Here is a 6,397-nt window from a genome sequence, read left to right on the forward strand (position 1 = left end):
TCTATTAACTTCTGAAAAGAATTACAGCATAAGAACTTCTTCAGAAGAAATCAACAACAACCTTCATCTCTAGTGCGAGGGCTCTATAAATACAAAACATTTTTACAAAATATCAAGGCGTTGAGTCATCTGAGAAATAACTCCTTCACCAACTTTGTCATTACAGCGGAGTAAAAATTAATGCTTCCTTTAATACAACATAAATGCTTTTGCATTTGTCAGAAGATATTTTAGCTTTGGGAATCCAACGAGTCGGTTGGAGCGATCCGCATCAATGCTGAAGAAGGCGTTGTGGAGCTGTTCCGCTGTCTTTCTCGGCTTGGACACCTGTAGCTTTCCCTTTTCTGTGCTGGCTATGGGCTCTGCTGAGTTGGCTCAGCTTTCGTCTTAAATGCCTGCTGACCGAAATAAACTGTCCTGTGCATGACAATTCAGTTTTTTCTGTAACCGAAATTTAGTGGATGGCCTGTTGTTCATAAAATCATTTGAATTGCCTTGACCCACCAGTCTTGTGGAGGCAATTGATGCCTGAGAATGGCCTCCATTGTTTCCTCTGCCTCTGTATATTTGAAAAAATTTGGGGCCACATCAAACAAGTGATTAATTTCATTCATTATAAAAAATAGATTTTCTATCTTACTATAGAAATCCTGCCCTGTAATAGGTCCTATGTCTTCTGAAGTGCTGGCCTTCTCATTGATCTGTGCTGAGGCAAAAACATTTACTCTTTTAGCGTACTGTTCATGGGTGAATAATTTCCCTCCGCTGTTCAGTAAGCTAGGGAGTCCTCTGTTCTGCAATACCTGAAATCTCTCCATGAACCTGTTTACCTCAGTGTGCATATCCTGAGTTCTTCTGTCCAGTGTTTGCACCAAATTTCTCAAAGTAAGCACCCTCTTGATCATTTGAATAGTCTCAGTTCTGTTTGTGATTCCAATGGTAGCTAACTGAGAGCTTGTCCTATTATTGAGTACATTGATCATTCTGGTGGCCACTTCAGGCATATTGCTCAATGCCGCTCTTGCTCTATGGACCTCCTTTTGTGTTTTTGGGATGAGCTCTAATTGCTCATGGATTGTCTCAATGTATTGCCATTGATTTGTAACAGATTGGCCAATATTGGCCCATATCATTGCTCTGACTTCAGATACAATCTTATCCAATCTGAGCTACTTTTCCAGCTCTTTGATCCTATCATTAAGGGCCTTGATCTCCCTGCCCTTTTCTGCCACTTCTCTTTTTGATTTATCATATTTATCATCGATCTTGGCCAGCTTTTCCCTGGTCTCATGCAGCTCGGTCATTTGAGCTTCCAGGATTTGTATCTCATTCCTCAGTTTCTGCATGTCTAGGCTATGTGCCTGTTCTGTACTTGTAGGTGCTACTGAAGTGGATGTAGCTGTTTGCTCAGTTTGTTGAGGTGGAGGCACAGTGGTAGGAGCAGTGTTCTCAAGATTGATGACCGGGGGAGGCTGAGAGGTCTGGCCCTCTTCCCTTTGCTTTAGTGCTGCTTGCAGTGCCACCTGTGCGGCCTCAGACTCTCCTAATTTCTCTTGTGTCTGCAGGAGCTGCTTATATATAGATATTAGTAGATCTGTGGCATCCTTTTCCATCCTTTGTTGGGCTACCTCATCTGTTTGGGGGTGAATGGTAGCTGGGAGTTTGACTTTCTTCCTTAATGCAGCCATGTCAGCATCCCTTAGTTTCAAGATCTCCTGTATCCCTTTGATGTCCTTAGGGTTATGCCCAATTTCCACAATGATGTCCTCTAGGGATCTTATCCTGTTGTCTTTGGCCTGAGATGAAGCCCTCTCCAATTCTAGTTGGGAGGCTGTAGCATTGAGGCTGCTTGTTAATTTGTAATTCTCCAACGTTTTGTCTGCCAAGGAGGCGTACACCATTTCACCAGTTTGCTTGTGCAGCTCAATTTTATCCATTGGGTGGATGTCCTTGGCCAGGACATCTAGATTAGTCCTGAGATAATCTGCAGTAGATTGTGGCTGGAGTGCGGTGGGTATGAAGTGACTCATAGTCAACTTGCCTTCGTCCACATCAAAGGCAGCCATTAATCTTTGTTGGTTGGAGGGAGCCATTTTCAACAAATGGTTATATAATTTGACTTTCATGGGTTCACTCCTTCTTTTGATGTCTATAAACTGCTGTTTGATGCCTACCTCTCCTTCCCTCTGCTGGCTGGAGGAAGTGACCTCCCCTCCCATGGTTCTGTCTTGTTCTTGGTGGAAGGAACTCACCGAGGCTTCCCTGCTGGGTGGGCCCATACCCATTGCTTGTCTAATTGCTGCATCATCCTCTGAGAAGTCATTTAACCTCTGTCTCTTCTCCTCTTGGTTGATGGATGAAGTCATGGGTGTTTCTCTGTCCCTTTTTCTACTTAGGTCCTCCTTCTGTGGAGTTTGAAGGACCGAGGCATCAGTAATGTTTTCAGGCCTTGAGTGTTCTACATTTTGGGCCTGCTGCTCAGTGGTAGTTGGGGTATCTACCACTCTTTCTTGGTGTAAGGGCTGCTGTGTTTCAGGTTGCCCTTCTCCTTGCTGCTGTTGCTGTTTTTGTTGTTGCTGCTGCTGCTGCTCTGCCTGTTCTTTCTCTTGCTGCTCTGGCTCTATCTCCATCACCTTTTCTTTTCCCTTCTCTGATATATTTCCAGCAACTCTCGTGGCTTGCTGTTGGGCGGTTGAAGAGGATGCTGCTGCTCCAATTTGTATGCTTGGTAGTGAGCTGACCTGTGAATAAAACTCAAGGTCAGCCATTTTCTTTATGTTTCTTTGAGCTCTTTGATTAAGCTCTTCTTGAGTAACAGCTTCCTCTAAAGTCCCTCTCCTCCATTTACTTTGATTGGCATGTTTTTCTATGTGAGGAAGGCTGCAATGATCATAAGCAGACAACTTGTATTTAAGCCTCCTCATGGTAATGAAGTTGTTAGGGTCATAAGGTTTCCATAGGAAGCTGTATTTGAGACCAAGGCCCCCAAGTATTCTATCTGCTTCCTTCCACCCTTCCTCCCTTTCGTTATAGAGGAAATGGCCAAGTTGACTTTTGACCTTTAGCTGTGCCTTCTTACCTTTGCCTGAAAAGTGGAACATATCCACAAAGCCAAACTGCCTGAAGTATTCTAAGGCAAATAGTCTCATAGGCACAAACCTGGGTAGTCTAAATGGGGGCAACTCACACCCATATATTCTAATAACGGTGTGGTGTTGGTAGAAGTACCAATCCCCAATGCTGTATGCTTTTGATAAATGCAGGAGTCTTTGCATCTCATCTGTCAATCTGGGAGGAGGTGAGCCCAAAAGTAGAGTCATGGCTGGATGAATGAAGTGATCAATGAACTCACAGTAGGTGTATGGAGAATAGAAATTGAGGTGGAAAGCAGATGTCCAATACACCACCGATCTCAAATTTCCCTGTGCATCTTCTCTTTTCATTGGGAAGGAGAACTTCTCATGCTGGAAGTATAAAAGCAAATGATATATGTAAGAAGTATATTTAAATACCCTATCTCTTGATAGGTTCATCAACTGCTCATGCATCTTGTCTGAGATGTATGTGGCATAGTCATAGCAGACTGGTTTTCTTCCTGGAGAAAACATGAGCATTATGTGCATAACTGTTTCATCCACATACTCCACTGAATCATATCCCAGGATGGGACTGATCATGTCAACAAGGTCCAGGCCCAATTGGTTGAGGTAGACATAGTTGATGGGAGGGACTTGCACAGTGTCAGCTTTGATGAATAACTGGTTAAGTTTTGTAATCTGGGCCTCTGTCATTCTGGCTCCCTCCATAATCAAATCAGCTAGTGATAGGGGGACCAACTTCTTATCTGTTTTGAACTGCAGCATCTCCCTGATGGCTTCAGGGGTAATGAAAAACAAAATTGCGCCTGAAGAATCAAGCACTGCCCTCTGGGATGCATCATAATACTCAGCACACAAGTGGATGAGTTCTGGGAATTGGTTGACCTGTGGTAGCTTGAAGATTGGGAGAGAGGAATCCCAAATTCCCAAGATGTCTGTCCCATTCTGATGTTGGACTTTGATTTCATTTAGTATTTGGAGATGAAACCTGCTCCTGCTTAGCATTTCTTCTGATATCTTATAGTCTAAGTCAGCTAATGCTTTCCAGTCCAATGCTCTGTGAGGGGCATTCAGAGGGGCTACATTGAGGGCTATAGGAGCCACAGGGGGATCCATAGTTTTTCTTAGGATTCTGGTTCTCTTTGAAGACTGCTGTTGCTATGCAGAGTAACACCGACAAAGTTTCTTTACAGAGAATGATGGTTTTATGAGTGAAGGGTGAAGGTGAAAGGCTGCAGCAGTTGAAATACTGCCTTTGAGTGATTAGGTAGGTGGCAGAAATGCTCAGAGTATGCTTTTTGTGGTGGATTTGTTTCCTGCAGGTGAAGGGTTCACGATTGCGTGAACCAGCGACAGTTTTCTTTCAAATTACCCACAGTGGTTTGACAGAAGTGTAGTGACGGCTCTGGTTCAGTCTAAATGTCAATTCAGTGGCATTTAACGGTGAATTTCGGGTCTTAAGGTCTGTTACTTATTGATACGCGAAATGCAGTGAAAATGGAGTTTCAGAGCTCAAATGAGGAATACCTGTAGAGTTGGACTGGTTAGAGCTTGCTGGCGCTGAAGAGATGAACGTTCTGGCGGTCAGGAAACACTTTTCCGCGGCTGGTGCAGGTTTGGTCGTAATTATGCATGCAGGATAAACGACGATGAATGCGCTCAAAATGGCAAAAAACACGAATTTTCGGCCAAAATAGACTTTTTGGTGATTTTGGCGCGAATTCGTGCTGACGTCATTATGACGTCATGAGTGGGGTCGGGGCCGGATGACGTCAGCAGGACGTCATCGGGCCAGGTGGCGGGGTCTGGTTGGTCCACTGGGGCAGTGAGATGGCAGGGCAGGTGGACCAATGGCTGGGCAAGGGAATGACAAGACGGCGTACCTGGGTGACGGAGCGATGACGGGTTGCTGAGGTCACATAGGCGGGAACGGCAAAACCAGAAACCGCGGCGGTTTGATATCGCACCGCCTACGGTACGATGGCGGTTTGCAGCAGTAGTACCTCCGACGGATTGTGGAGCCGACGCGTGGATACAGCGTGACGTAACCTTTATACGGCCGTCGGGAGGTAACCTTCGGGCATCGGATGAGCTCCGACGCTATGGTGGCCGTCAGATCTGGAGGAGCCAAATCGGACGGTGATCGGAATACTGATGTGACAGGGAGATAGCGTACTTAATTTTCAGACGTCGGAAGGACTCCGATGCGATCAGGGCCGTTGGAACGGGAGGTATTTGATCGGACGGTTGTCGGGACAAGTAAAGTGACAACCAAGTACGGGGAAGGGGAGGATTAAAATAATGTTTTTTCTGGGAATTTGCGCGATGGCGGAGACTGTGTAAAAGTGGGTTTTCACGTTTTGTTTGAAAATAGCTCCGCCCTTTAGACTTAGCATAAAGATAACATGTCGGTTTTTCATGATTTTTGGCCATTTGAAGCGGGTGATGGTAGAAATTAGGCTTTTTAGGGGTTTTTATGTGCAAAAAGGGGTCAAAATGAAGGAATTAGCTCATGAAGGGGTAGAGGTACTTGGCCTAGGTTCATCAACATGACCAGGTGTCATTCGATCCCTGACTCAAGACTTATTGGCTATAATACCAAGGGGTGGGTATTTATATAATGCTTGGGGTTTATACACCATGGTGTTAGTAGTAATAGGGGAAAAGGTAATATAGGGGATTTACATAGTAGAATTAGAGTTAATATGGATGAGGGGGTAAGTGGAGGGGAAACCATTTAAGTTTATGTGAAACAAACTTGGTTTTGAGAGTAGATCAAAATGAAAAGATTTTTAGACAAGAAATGTGGCTTCTAAAGATTAAGAACCACCATGAAACCTTAGTCTTTTCCATGAATCTTAGCTGATGGGGGAATGTTAGAAATGAAATTGGAGGGGAATGAGGGAAATTAGTCATGGTCCTTGCTGCAACTTGATGAATATGCACACCTTGTCACTAGATAGACTCTGCCTTGGTAATCATAGTCACCATGCCTGCAATGGTGAAGGTAGCCTTTTCTGCAACCACCACTACCTACCCAACTATTTTGCCTAGCATTTTTTATTTCTTCTTGGAGGGTGCACTTGAACTTGCAGACCCTTACTTGCCTTTTCTTTTCTTTGGCTTTTTCTTTGTTATTTCTATCTACTTCTACCCTTATTTCCTCCAAGGTCCCAGATTAAGCTGTTGGGAGCCTTTTCTTCTCTACCTGAACTGCTTGTCTGCCAAGATTAAACAGTTTGGACAGACTCCTTTCTCTATTCTATAACTGAAAATTGAAAACATGGCATGATCCAGAT

The sequence above is a fragment of the Pinus tabuliformis genome, chromosome 6 (genome assembly GCF_031772625.1).
Source record: "Pinus tabuliformis cultivar Carrire ecotype Pingquan chromosome 6, CPIR1, whole genome shotgun sequence".
Taxonomy (NCBI): Eukaryota; Viridiplantae; Streptophyta; class Pinopsida; order Pinales; family Pinaceae; genus Pinus; species Pinus tabuliformis.